This window comes from Rhamphochromis longiceps, linkage group LG8, assembly GCF_057381845.1.
Source record: "Rhamphochromis longiceps isolate RC_006_pf linkage group LG8, R_longiceps_female_GT1.1, whole genome shotgun sequence".
NCBI classification, from domain to species: domain Eukaryota; kingdom Metazoa; phylum Chordata; class Actinopteri; order Cichliformes; family Cichlidae; genus Rhamphochromis; species Rhamphochromis longiceps.
The window spans coordinates 31,650,601-31,666,033 of NC_140564.1; the positions used below are offsets into that span (position 1 = coordinate 31,650,601).

Genomic DNA, 15,433 nt, shown 5'->3' on the forward strand with positions numbered 1-15,433 from the left:
AATTTTAAATAAAAAGGACTAAACAGCCTATGAAGTGAAACAACATATTTATCTCACTGAGATTAATTACTCATCCTGTCCACTCAACTGAATTGTGGTGAACTTCAAACTCACATAATCTTTATTTATTGAGCTTTCTCATGTAAAAATCCCCCAACCTCACACCAGGAAACAACTTGATAAGCAGCATGTTTTATTATTGCAGTTTGATGTTCATAGGTCACATGTAGGTTTTAACACAGCCAGCTGATGAAGGCTCAAAACATATCAACAGACTATTGTGTGAAAAAGAAAACACACCTAATTTACTGAAACTGTGGGACAGTATTATTTTCTTTTATAAAGGATGTTTCAGTGTACACTCTGCTACTAAAGGAGGTAATAAAGGAAGCACTGAAGCACCCTTCCTTAGCATTTAAGGAATTCAAACAGCTTTTATTGTGTCTGCCACACAGACACCTCCAGGTCATTTCAATCAGCAACCTTCATAAGAAAAAACGACCAGTCGGCATCAGCCCTCATCTCGCTGGGACCCAGTGTGGACTTTAGTGAAGCTCCACTTATTTATGCAACTGGTCTTCAACTACAGTTATTAGTCTGTTCCCAGTTTATATAAGTACTTTCCGGTGTTTTACTGAACTATTATTAAACACTAAAATTGATTATTTGGAGCATTTCCGCTGTCAGACTGCAGAGGTCAGTGAATCAGCGTTATAGCAGAGCTCCCAGCAGTGGCAGCTGCAGGCAGCCTGGAAAAGCATTAGAGTCAAAAAATAACATGATTAGGCATGCATTATAAATATGTGGAGAAATTAAAAATTAAAGAAAAAAAGAACTGGGGGTTTCCACTGCAGGGGTATGCTCTGTGAGAAAGGAACGAGTGCCAGCTGAGAGCAGGGTACTCCATTTTACCAGTATGACACACAGAATGGCCATTTCAAAGGCAGACATGAGAGGAAAATGTCTGCTCCTGCACAGTGCGGAAGCAACCACAGAGGGCGCCATTTCTTCCAAAGACAGGGCCGCAGAGGCTGTGGATGAACAATGAAGGTAATGACTCAGATAGCAGACAAAGATAGACCTTGCACTCCCTCTTTTTCCTCTCTTCCCCACACACCCTAACCTGTTTTCAATTTCCAGAGCCTCCACCAGGGCAGAGGTAGATGGGAGAGAAAGACAAGGGAGATGGGAAGGGTCGCTCTGGCAGTCTGGAGAGGAACAGACAGGCCTTAAAAGCAAATCTACAGGGCACAGGGTGCAGGAGGGGGGTGGGGCTGGGTGCAGACGCTGGAATAACCAATAATCCAACCAAGAATCCCGCCTTACTGAGGTGCTGAGCAGAAACAGAGCTCCTCTGGCAGATGACGTCCATCACGGAGCCGATCAGTGCAATCAGAGACATTCCGATTTCTTCCTTGACACATCTGCTAGTCTTATGTCCCCGTTCACTACGACATAGTATGGAGGACAATGCTGTAAATACAGCTGCAGTGTTTCCTGCTGGCACTACTTCCTGTTGCTGTTCCACACACACACACACACACACACACACACACACACACACACACACACACACACACACACACACACACACACACACACACACACACACACACACACACACACACACACACACACACACACACGATCAGTTCCATTTAGTCCCTTTGAATTAGAAGTATCAAACATGAGACCCAGGACCTAAAGCCAGCTCACCAAAGGGTCCAAATTCAGCCTACTTGATGTCCAACTGCAGTAAAGGTACTGACTGACATTCTGGAGAGTCTTGCACGCAAGTACAATTGGTCCTCTTATAATCATTAAAATAATTTGTCTGTCTTGCTTTACTTAGCACAAGCATCAAGTTATATGCACTTAAGGTAAAGAGGGGTGTGTCAAACTGCCACGTCATTTCCTACGGTATTTCTGAGCCACGTGAAAGTTCAGCAACTATTACACAACATAAAAATCTGTTAGAAACTGCAACCAAATAAATTTTAAACATTCTCCAACTGTGACAATCTAAAGTCAAAATCTTGTTTTTAAGCTCTGAGCAAAGGACATCACAGCTAGTAGATGAGCCTGATACGTAATGTATGTAAAAGAGAGGCCTCTCACATACAGTTTTTAAACAGCCCTAATAAAAGAACATTTCCTCCAGATATTTTCTGTACTCAAGAATTCAAGAGGGCACACAAGCGCTGTTAAATATAATAATAATAATAATAATAATAATAATAATAATAATAATAATAATAATAATAATGGGTGACTTATCCAATCCTTTATTCTTCTAGTGTCTGTAACTTTGAAAATATTGATAGCATGAAAGTAAAATTTGGTATGTGTTCATTAAATATGGTTATTATACAAAGATCAGCAGTCACATAAAGACAGCCAAACCACCAAGGCGAGTGAGGATACATCAGCTCCTTAAAAGCAGAAGCAAAACATCACAGACATGATAAGGAAAGGCTGAACGGGAATGAAGAGCTTCAGTCCTTAGGACACCTCATCAGCACTGACAGACAATATCCCAGGTAAGTTAAAATAATCCACTCTGAAAGTGCAGAACAACCTAAAATCAGATAACAGAAGAGAAGCAGCAAGAGCTTCAGCTGCAGTTTACAAAAGCACAAACAGAGCGATCATTACAAGTCCAATGATCTCAATCACCAGGGTGACTGAGGAGGTTGAGAAAGAGGAGGGGTCAGTTAGAAAGAACCCACTACTATCACCCATTCTTTCTCCCAACGAGGAGCTCCTCCCCTCCTCTCTAATCAGGACAAATTTTCCTCCCCCCTCAACTCCCACATACACACACAAAGTGCCAGCAGCAGCCGGTTCGGTGGCCGTTTTCTGGCTGTCAGCAGATTCTCCATTGTGGTGCTTCTCTGGATGCAGCACATATGTCGTCTATAACATAGTGACCCCTTCAAAAACCACCATAATCGCTCAGTAACGCTGCCTCTCAGTAAAGCTCTCTCTCAAAAACCAGCAGGTCCTGATATCCCATCCGCTGGACACATGACGCTGCCTCATGTGAAAACAACCAGTTTTCCTATGGATGTTAATCAGGGGTGCAACAACCCGACATGTGGACCAGACAATGGTCCAATCTTTACTCAAAAAGGCTAGACCTGATATTCAGATTTGGTGTGCAGTAGTTTGGTAACAAAACGATGAGCAGTGCATAGGGATTTCTCACCTGCTAGTAAGGATGAACCAACCTGATATCTTAATCAGATGTTAGTATCCTGATCAGATATTGGTGAACTCAACATACTGACCTAATGGCTGATCTGTTTAATTCCTTTCCACAATGCACTTTTATCTCATCATGAGGTAAGAGCAGCTAGCACAAGCGTTGCATAGAGGATGCCAACAAATGGGAGAGGAAAAAAATGCTTATCATACATGATGTGGTATAAATTGCTTAAGTCACCAATTTATTTCTTGACTATATTGCATTATGCTTAACTGCTCTGTGTGTGTGTGTGTGTGTGTGTGTGTGTGTGTGTGTGTGTGGGGCTGTTCGATATAACGATATATATCGAATAACGATATAAAAACGTCTATCGTTTCATTTTACGCTATCGTTTGTTTCGTGGTGTCGCAAAATAAACTATTTACAGCAATATTTTTTCATCGTTTTGATGGTCACTGTAGTGGCTATATTAATTTCTTAAAGTTCTCCCTTTCTCTTATATTTAATATAACCACACTACAGACAGGCAAGCGCTTGTTTTTATGCGTTGTTGTTAGCAACAACGACGGTTAAACCACAACGTTTCCGCTAGTTTATTTTCCACATAAACCTTTCACAATAAAGCTCAAGATCCTGTTGAGACTTTTCAAAATAAACTGAATCACGTGAAAGATGCAGAGTATTTACGGATAAGAAGCAAAAAAGAGCCGCCAGGTGCTAAAAAAATAAACCTTAGACTCAAACGTTAGAACAGGCTTTTCCCCGCAGCACGCCGTGTAATAAATACTCACAAAGAAAACGGTGGCCGTTACAACCTGTCTAAAAATGTATAGTTTCATGCATCAGTTAAAACACTCGACTCTAGGTCCATGACGCCCAGCTGGAAACACTTCACGCAAGTCGAGCTGCCCGAGATTCACAGAATTTACAGAAAATGTTACATTTTTGTGATTTATATCGTTATCGGACGATAGATGTCTTAATATCGGGATATGAGATTTTGGTCATATCGCACAGCCCTGTGTGTGAGAACACAGATGACTCACCTGCTACAGACCAAATCTACCCAGACGTACAAATGAAGTAACCCAAAGATAATGATGTGTTCTCACCGAACATGAATAAACTTTTGTCCTGCATCACACAGTCTACCACTCGAAAGCCACCAGATGAGGAAGAGTACAACTGATGGATGAAATCTAGTTAATGCAACATACTGCCATGAAGTGCTTTCCCTGTACAGCAGCGAAGGGTTTTTGCGATGCAGAATGAAGCAAATTCTTTGCTGAAAATCTCACACTATGAGCGAGACATTTTGTCTGCGGCTCACTTGTTTACTTTCAGGCCTGTACACAAGGCAGGAGGTAGAAAGACAATTTGGTGGAGCAATTGCTGGGAAGCTATTATTGCAATAATATGCCAATATAATGAATTACATTTTATGCGCAGAGTAAGTAAAGCAATCTTTAAGCTGAACTAGGGCTGCTCAATTAATCGAATTTTAATCACGATTACGATCTGGGCTTTCAACGATCATTAAAAATGACTGAGCCGATTATTAGCCCCTCCCTCATTTATCCGCGACACCTTAAAGGCCGTTCCGTGAAAATATTGTCGGGCATAAACCGGTCCGTGGCGCAAAAAAGGTTGGAGACCGCTGATTAAGAGGACCCGAGGGAAGCTCGGAAAGCTAAGCAGAAGTTATTTGGAGAGTGACTGCCGTTGGTTGAAAAGAGAGTTTAAAAAAAAAAAAAAAACTTCAGTGGTGTTGCACACCATTTTATATTATTTTTTTAAAGTCATTGTTAACCCTTTAAAGCCGGTCAGAGCAGCACGCTCCGTTTTGCGTAACTATTTTTAAATCCCTGTAGAACCTGAACCGCGTAAGCTAGCGCAATAATTTGTTTTGCATATGAAACCGGAGGAGTTGTACTTACATCTTATGCCATCAGCTTGTCCTCGGTCACGGTTTCGTTCCACATATAGCTTTGCAAAAATTGCATAAAAAGCGCTTGCAGGAACAAAAACATAATATTCCAGAAACACGCTTTGCCGTTCCTATCAGCTGTTCGTAACACTTCCCACAGTGAAATGATGCACATGCTGTTTTCTTTGCAAATTTGCATCATAGGATTGTTTTTTGTTTTTCCTGCAGTATATAAAAATTGCTGCATCTCCAAAATAAAACTATGAAGACACTCAAAATAAATTTCCTGTGGTGGGAAACTATTTTTTGCAACTTTATTGTATTTAAAGTTTTGAGGGATAAACCTCTTAAATTTCTCCAAGTAGAAATATATGTAAACAAAACAAAAGCGATTTTCAATTTTTTTTGTAGTTTATTGCACTTTTTTGCAATTTATGTAATTACTATGGACTTAATGCATACATATTATTAAAATATGGGCTATAACAGTTGTATTGATGTATAGCAACTTGAAATGCTCCCACAAATGGCACTACAGCATGTAAAAAAAAATAATATAAGCTCTGGTGGACTTGGTTCTATAGTAGGTCTTAAAGGGTTAAATAAATATCGTCAAATAATCGTGATCTCAATTTCAGTGAAAATAATCGTGATTATCATTTTTGCCATAATCGAGCAGCCCTAGTGTGTACAGGCATGTCTGCAGTATGAGAGGGGCTTCGACTGTATCACACTGGACTGCTGGGCATTTTTTTTTAGAAATGAAGCTCACTAATTAATTCTCTTTTTAAACCCACAGGGGGGAAAAAGGTGCCACAAAGGACAGCAAAAATGTGTTTCCACCAACCACAGCCATGAATTCACCTGTGAAGCATAACAGCAAATTAAAAGCAGTATGAGAGGGTACTGAATGAATGTTTTACAAGATTCATCCCAAATAGCCTCATTTTTCCTCAAAAAGGTTGAAAACAGAAAAGCAGTGAAGATGACGCTGCTGTCATTCATGCTGTACTTCGAGAAGCACCTTATCAGGAAATGTAAAAGGTGATGAAAATTGTCCTTTCTTATGCTTCCTTTTATCACCACTATGTTTTAAAAGTTACACAAGCATTTAAAAATAAAAGCTGTCTGTATTTATGCTAAGCTGAAAACTGACAGCAGTCATCCCACCTGAAGCATGCTGAAGGGAACACAAATAGAGAGGTTTCAAAACTAGAAACACATTTACTTCTTTGAAAAGTTAATAGAAAATATGAATTTGTGTTTGTTTTTTGTGGGGATAAGTGAAACTCGACAGTCTTAATACAACTGTAGTACGCATTGTTAGGTTTGTTTTTTCACTTTATCACTCTTACACAACAATACTTAAAATTAGTATAGGACAGACATTAACACAGACTAGGGATTTGTGATTACAGCAAGATTAATATGATTACATGCAGGAAAAACAGCAGCTTCAACTTAGAAGAATTAAGTGGATTTCCATGCACTTTAAATATAATTGAATTACATAAAGAAATATGAACTGAAGTAAAACTGCCACAAGCCTGGCTAAGTGTCATTTTGGACTATTAGTAAAGAAAAAAGGCAGATGATTATCTTAATCATCTTGTTTAATATAAAATTTGATTAACTGCACAGCCAAAGCACAGACAGAACTATTGTGCATGTAAATAAAAGTCATGTCCACCCACGTCACCTGTGATCAGCTGCTTTCTGTGGCACTGATGCACAAATACAGTGAGTGCTAGTTTAAAAGTGTAGGTTTTATCTTAACTTTCTCCCTCCTCTTAACCCATATTTATGATCCGGGTCCAAACTGCATATTGCCATATTATTTAACAGCATCAGCGTCACACACACCCTTGACAGAGCGCCTCCCATAATCTGTAACTTTCCGTAAACTTATGATCTGACATGTGCTCCTGGCTCGCAGCCTGATTGGCAAGCTGTGTGTGGAGGTCAGAGAGGAGCTGGGTCATTGTACTTTTCTCTCTCTTTCATGCGAACAGCTAAATGTAGCACTATCAATATCTTCCAGGAGAGAGACAGTTTAAAAATGTGCACCCACACCCATTCCAACTTGCAGTGATGGCTCGTTTTTTACCTCCACCTTCCTCTCAAGCAGTCTTCAGCAAATGCACACATTTGATACTCAACAGATGTGCCACAAATCCAAAGAGCAGTCATTGAATGTTCATATTTTACTCAGGCTGGCAATAAAGAGAGTGGGCAAGTTAGAGCTGAACTGGAAGAAGACTTCTTCCAGTTCAGGTCAGGAGTGTCAAATCTGACCCAGCGGGTCAAAAAATTCATTAAATGTACTGCTGTTATACTTGGATCACTATTATTTAACCTTAACCCAAAAAATACCTCTGCAAATGTTTCTCTATCATTAAATAAGTACATTATGGAGAACATTTACCAGGTCCATAAGACCAACTGAAAGATCTGCCTCAATTCACTTCCTTAAAAAATTAAAATAAAATGTGCCAGGCAACTGAAGGCATGACAGGAAAGTGCAATTTTAAACATTTCTGTCATTCCTTGAGTCTAAAGATCAGGCTGAAAGGTTACAAAAACTTCCCATGTAATTGTTGTTGTAACTAAACAATAATAGTAACTTCTTTATGAGTGAAAGAATCTATGTAGGAGGTACAAATACTTTTAACTTTCCATATACTTCTAAATCCAGTGGAGTAACACTGAAATCCCTAACCTAACCTTATTTTTAAAAATCTAATTATTAACTCCACTGCAGTTAAATTGTTTGGCACCACTGATTAAAAACAAGTACTTAATAACTGGAAATGTCAGAGTTTGTTATAATTAAAAAAAGAGAAAAATTTGTTTTTAATTAAGAGGATTATTTTAAACTTTAAATAGAATTCACTGGTTAATTTATGCAAAAGTAAAACACTTACTTCCAAAGTCTAAAATGACAGGAAAATACACAGATTTTTGGATAAGTGAGATTACTTTAACTTTAGTGACCTATGTTCAAGTAGAGCAAGGCTGAGCTTAACACTAAAAACTCTTTAACGTGAGTGTGCTCTAGTGTCTGAAGAAATACATTTTATATATGCAACCCAACTAGCAATGCAGAAGGAAGCTGTGTAGTACAAGTACGAGTTGCACTGTCACAAGAATTTGCATGAATATGTTTTCACGCTGGGACTCATCTGTTGCCAAGTATGTTTTACACTGCAGGAACTGCAGCTGACAGAACAGGGATTATAAAATTGATAAGTATTTAAAACCAAGAGGTTTAAATCAGTCAAATTCATTTCACTTTGATCCATCCACAAATGTAAGTGATTTCCACATCTGTCATTGATCTAAGGGACAGAGTCAGTCCTGAACACAGGAACTATTTAAATGACACAGATTTTCAGGTACATTCACTTTTGTCTATGTGCAACTCCCTCATGTCAGGAGTGGAAATACAGTGTACAGGTCTAGGGCAGTGACCTGGGTGGGAATGAATCGGATTATTTTGCAGGGATTATGTTATCTGGGGAAATATTACTATTATAATACTTATGTTTATATTTCTTTATTTAGCTTTCTTTTCCTTTTATATTTCACAGCCTTAAGTGTACAGGCTAATTACCCCGAATGTACAGATAATCTGTAATCCTTTTCTTCTCTTTTTGTTTATATGTATAAAGGAAAAACTCTTAATAAAAAGACAGTTTAAATGACACATGTTTCAAGTTTCAGAGCTCTAATGTACAAATTACAAATAAACTACATTGCTGAGAGGTAAAATAAATTAATATTTAATTTGTGAAAGCACAAAAATAAATACCTTCCTGCAGAAATACTCCACAATTACATTTCTCTGTTTATATCCTTTCTAGATCATTATCACACATTCCTCTGATAATAACTGATGTAGATGGAAGTCAAATTATTTATTTTGTGCGAAACAGAAGTGAAACAACACATCAAACACACCATGCACTTACAGCCTGAAGCAGTAACCCCAAGTTAACACTGAAAGCTGCGAACCACCATCGCAATGCCCATGGGGACTGGGGTTTTTAGTTTTGTCAAGACAGGTAACTACTACAAAGAAAGCCAGTACAAAGCTTCATTTGTACTTCAAAAGCTCAGATTTAGGTTGGACCCTCCAAAACATCTCTGCAGGACTATACAAGGTGGTTAAAGCTGCAGTACCAGCCCTGTGTCAAATGCAGTTTAGGTTAGCTATCATCTAAATGTGAACAGACCAGTTCAGGCATCCTACAGCTCAAAGCAGGAAAGATTTAAGACTCTGCTACTCAATCTTTTTAACTCTCTTTGGAATTAAAGGGATGGTGAATTATTATTTTGTTTTAATCATAAAATCCAATTATTCACCGCTTAGCATTTTTAAGACTTGCAGTATTTGTGTAAGTATGCAAACTATGAGGGAAAATGAATCCAACCAACCAAACTACACTACTAAAACTCCCATAACTTCCACTCTCTACCATACTTATATTGATACTTTGAAGTGTGACCTCTGAATCGCTTTTTTCAATTATGCTTCACAACCAGCAAGCCATCATTCATACTATGTAACAAGAACAGAGAAATTAAAGTTAGCAGCTGTCATTTTAGTTCTTTGTCCTCCTGTGCGAAGGGTTTTCAAACACATTAAATAATAAAAAGAGCTGAAAACTATCCTAACATTGACATTATTTTCTTCAGATATAATTGATGTGCCAGGGGTGAGCTAGCAGCTGGTCAGGCTCATCTTTTCATAGGAAGAAAACTGAACAAGGCAGGCCGAGGCAGGGTGTGGGGCAGGAGAAACTAGAGAGGGCAAATTCAACCAGAGAGCTGCAGCAGCAGCAGCAAGTCATTACATAAAAGAGGAGGGTTATGTAACGACTGTGGGTTCGTGTTCAGGAACTCAGCTCGAGCTAAACGCATCCAGATGTGTCAGAGCAGGACAGGAACGTACACAGGGGCTCGCATACATCCGTAAATACACAGACATGGAGGAATGAGTATGGGGACAAGGTAGCTGAGCAGCTGAGACTGCAGAGTAATGCTGAGCCATAAGCATGAAGGGCACGCTGTGGTCCCGGCCAAACTAGTCACCCTGATTCACAAGCAGAAGCAAGGTGGGCAGACAGTCATTTAACTGTCCCGATGCATTAGTATCATATGAGCAACATGTACTCCATCACTGAAGCACAGTTTGATCAACTAAAACATGCAAAGCCCCCAAACCTGAGTGCAAATACGCAGACGTTTTCATTGTTCTGTCTACGAGGCATTATGTAACATCTGAGATTTCCTGATGAGCGTTTATTGTTGCCTCAGAAACTAAAAGAAAAAAAAAGTACCCACTCATTTCTCAATGCAGTGTAACAGGCCTAATCTAATGCATCCAAGTGATTCTGCAAATAGTTTATAAAGGAAAGCGGCATGGACAGACGTCACATGGACAGACGTCACATTGACAGCCTGCACCAGATGCTGGCCAGTTGGCTGGCCCCCCAATCCTCTGAGATACGAGAAACCACGTCTACAGTAAAGACAGCGATGATGGGATTAGCTGTAAGTAATGCAACGCATCCAAATAGGTTATTTTACACAACGCTGTCAACTCGGCTGACATTAAATAATTGAGGTGCTGCTGGCCTGAAGAAGACAACATTACATTGTGAGTGTAGTGTTGAGTGGTACCAAGCTGTAAGCCAGTAATTGGTAACTGAGACAAAGTGCCAGTTGTGAAAATGTGGCTTCATGGTTATATGTACATAAACACACACACCTTATTTCCAGGAAGACGAACATGTTCACAAAGGGAGCTAAGGTTTCAGAGCCGCAGGGCTGGGAGCTAAGAAACCAGTTTTTTGGGGTTTTTTATTTTTTAAATATACTGAATGAACAGCTACACAATGTCCGTGTTCTTCCTTGATTACAGAAGAGGTTTTGGCCTTCTATCCCAAGGAAAATCACCAGGCATGTTTTTTTTTATTTATTTATATATATATATATATATATATATATATATATATATATATATATATATATATATATATATATATATTACCATCAAGTGCGGGATCTACCAAGGAGATGCTCTGTCCCCACTGCTGTTCTGCATAGGCCTGAACCCCCTCAGTGAGATCATTAACAAGACTGGCTACGGATACCGACTACGGAACGGAGCAGTTGTCAGCCACCTCCTGTACATGGATGACATCAAGCTGTATGCCAAGAGTGAACGAGACATCGATTCACTGATCCACACTACCAGGCTATACAGCAATGACATTGGAATGTCGTTCGGACTGGAGAAGTGTAGTCGGATGGTAACAAAGAGAGGGAAGGTAGTCAGAACTGAGGGGATTGAACTACCAGAAGGCAACATTGCAGACATAGAGGACAGTTACAAGTACCTGGGGATCCCGCAGGCAAATGGGAACCATGAAGAGGCCGCTAGAAAGGCTGCAACCACCAAGTACCTGCAGAGGGTCAGGCAAGTCCTGAGGAGTCAGCTGAATGGTAAGAACAAGATCCGGGCCATCAACACATACGCCCTGCCCGTGATCAGGTACCCTGCTGGGGTAATAGGCTGGCCAAAGGAGGAGATAGAAGCCACTGACATAAAGACAAGAAAGCTCCTGACCATGCATGGAGGGTTTCACCCCAAGTCCAGCACCCTGAGGCTGTATGCTAAGCGGAAGGAAGGGGGCCGGGGACTGGTGAGTGTCAGCACCACAGTCCAGGATGAGACAAGGAACATCCAAGAATACATTGGGAAGATGGCCCCAACTGACCGAGTGCTCAGTGAATACCTCAGGCAGCAGAAACCCAAGAAAGAGGGAGACGAGGAACCATCATGGAAGGACAGGCCCCTGCACGGTATGTACCACCGGCAGATAGAGGAGGTGGCTGATATCCAGAAATCCTACCAGTGGCTGGACAAAGCTGGACTGAAAGACAGCACAGAGGCACTAATCATGGCAGCACAAGAACAAGCTCTGAGTACAAGATCCATAGAGGCTGGGGTCTATCACACCAGGCAAGACCCCAGGTGCAGGCTGTGTAAAGATGCCCCAGAGACAATCCAGCACATAACAGCAGGGTGCAAGATGCTAGCAGGCAAGGCATACATGGAACGCCATAACCAAGTGGCCGGCATAGTGTACAGGAACATCTGTGCCGAGTATAACCTAGAAGTCCCGAGGTCAAAATGGGAGATGCCCCCAAGGGTGGTGGAGAATGACCGAGCTAAGATCCTGTGGGACTTCCAGATACAGACGGACAAAATGGTGGTGGCTAACCAACCGGACATAGTGGTGGTAGACAAACAGAAGAAGACGGCCGTAGTGATCGATGTAGCGGTTCCCAATGACAGCAATATCAGGAAGAAGGAACACGAGAAGCTGGAGAAATACCAAGGGCTCAGAGAAGAGCTCGAGAGGATGTGGAGGGTGAAGGTAACGGTGGTCCCCGTGGTAATCGGAGCACTAGGTGCGGTGACTCCCAAGCTAGGCGAGTGGCTCCAGCAGATCCCGGGAACAACATCGGAGATCTCTGTCCAGAAGAGCGCAGTCCTGGGAACAGCTAAGATACTGCGCAGGACCCTCAAGCTCCCAGGCCTCTGGTAGAGGACCCGAGCTTGAAGGATAAACCGCCCGCAGGGGCGTGCTGGGTGTTTTTTTATATATATATATATATATATATATATATATATATATATTTATTATTATTTTTTTTTTAAAAAAAAGAAGTTTGACTTTATGTGGTTTTATTTTACTCACAATCAATGTGACAAAAAAACAAAACAAAACAAAAAACAGGAAAATGCACAGATGACTTAGGAAAACACCGACTTACTGCAAACCAATTACATTGCATACACCTGTAGTCGCCCTCCAGAGGCCAATTTTGAGCCAGATAAATTAAAAGTTTTATATTGCATTTTTTCTTAGCAGGTATCACCATGAACAAAAAAAATACAGAATTTTCCTCTGCTTTGAAAATGAAAAACTTGTCATGTGTAATGTCTTCAAATTACCAGCTGTATATTTTAGGGGCTTTTCCAAGATCAAAATTTGTCTTTGGCCGGTGAGCATAAGCATGTTTAGAGTCCACACTAGGCCTAACGATTGCTCCAGCTAAGTGATATCAGTCTACTCTCACATTTTACACCAAACTAGTGCAGACCCACACTACTTTGTGGGGGTATAATTCCTCTTACTTCGGTTGTTTGCCTGTCTGGCTAATGGTGGGTGGCTGCATAGCACCTTAGAGCCAGCAGCTAACTGGTGTTGGACATTAATAAAACACTAATATTCAGTGTAAACCCACTATTATGTGCATTGCTGACTACAAATATATAACAGTATTTAAACACCTGTTTACTGTGAAGTTACAGCCACTCATCTGCATTCAAGAGAGGCACTTCTGTCTGTCAGGGAAGAAGCTAACTACTATCAATTAAAACAAATAGTTTAACCAACTAGCATTTTGAATAGTGAGAGCAGCAACCCTTAGTCATGTAGTCCACTGGTTTGTGCACGCACAAATGGCAAAACCAAAACTTCAAGGCACACCTGTACTCTTATCTGCTGTTCATTCTTTTTTGATATTGTAATGCGGCTTCTGACAGCCCAACCTGTACCTCAACTCCATCCCTGCTTCTGATACTTTAACCCAACCCAACTGTCTTGTGCCTTCTGGTTCAAATTCAACACTCTTTAACTGGCAGATATTTCGTTTCCAAATGCCTCGTCAGCTAGCTTGACATCATGGTGGCATTAACCAACACCTCACTACAGATGCCACACGTCAGTTGAGCCCTGTTGATATCCCCTCTCACTAAAGTCGCAAGACAGGTAGCTTTCATGTACTGATGCAACAAATGAATTAATACTTAATTGTTGTATATCACAGCAACATATGGTTGTCACAAATCCTGTAGCACACTCATACTTACCTAGAGCACACTACTTGGGAACCACAGGTGTTAACGTTTCTTGAGTTCAATTAATCTATTTATATTTCCACAATCTGTTAAATAATCATGATTTATCTAAAAGAACTGAAATTTGAATGTTTATCTATAATCAATCCAAGGTGAAACCAATTCTTTGTTAAGTTGAAACTTGATAAAATTTCAAGTAATTCAGGCTAAGAGCACTCTGCTGCCCTCAAACACAAAGCTTAACTAGTTGCTCTCAGGTTAAGGTCACATACATGAGTGGAAAAACGACACTTGTTTGCTTAACACATCTCCTGACCTGTAGGCCCTAAGCTTGCTTCAGTAGGGTTAACATTGTTAGCCAATGATTGATTAGTGATCTTCTCTGAGCAAAACAACATTTAGAAACGGTCATACACTCACAAGTTCTGATGCGTCATTTACCATACAGGTTAAAATCCAGCGTTTCACAGAGTGGAGGGGGAAAAAAACTGTAAATACGTGTACAGTTTTCCACAGAGACGTGCTTGAATTCACTGAAGAGTTAGTGCTTGTTAAGAGTGACTAAGGCTCCAAGAAGCCGTTGCTGCTTCACAATAAAAGCCTTGTGATGGCTGGTGGCTGGAAAGCTTTCATGGTAAAGCAGCAACAAGACATATCATGTTGGCTATAACAGAAGATTAACTGAAGCAGATGAAGAAAAGATGAAGCCACTGTTGGGAATTTCAGCTGATTATTACATGATGATTGGTCCCCTTTAGAGAAAGAAATCACTGAATGTAATGAGCTCAGTATGAGTCATTTATATCATGTCTAAAGAGCTAACTGAGCCCAACATGTAAACTCAAATAATACCTCAAAGTACTTCAGGTGCTTGGTGAAAAGTGCTTTTGATCATCATTACTTGGGGAAATTCAAGAGATGCCTACATTATAATGGGCTGAGTTAGAGCTAAAAGAAAGGGTTAAGTTGATCCACCAATTTGCCTTGACGGCCTCTAATTAAACCAACCTTTCCATACTGTTTCCTCTGCCTGGCATTTTCACTGACAAGATGCAACTCTCAGCTATGAGTTCACAAATAATACAGCCATCTAAAATGTCACAACTTCCCATTTCTATCACCATGACCCTGATGACCTCCTGGCAAACCGTATCCACTACTGAAAACAAAGGAGACTGAATTAAAAAACAACAACAAAAAAACAAAACCCTGTCGTAGTATTTTTAAGAACATAACTTTGGGAACCCCCTGCAGACATGACAGCTTTCACTTTCATTACAAACATGCAACTCTGAACTGCCATATTCACCCTTATTACCTAAATGACTACTACTAGTACTACTACTGTATACAGGCATTT

At 40.3% G+C, this 15,433-nt stretch overlaps 1 protein-coding gene across 4 annotated transcripts in view; it reads right to left on the bottom strand.

Annotated features, from left to right (window-relative positions):
• LOC146664059 (KAT8 regulatory NSL complex subunit 1-like) overlaps nt 1-15,433 on the bottom strand; it is a 42,559-nt gene that overhangs the window by 13,919 nt on the left and 13,207 nt on the right. The gene's annotated exons all lie outside the window — the stretch shown is intronic.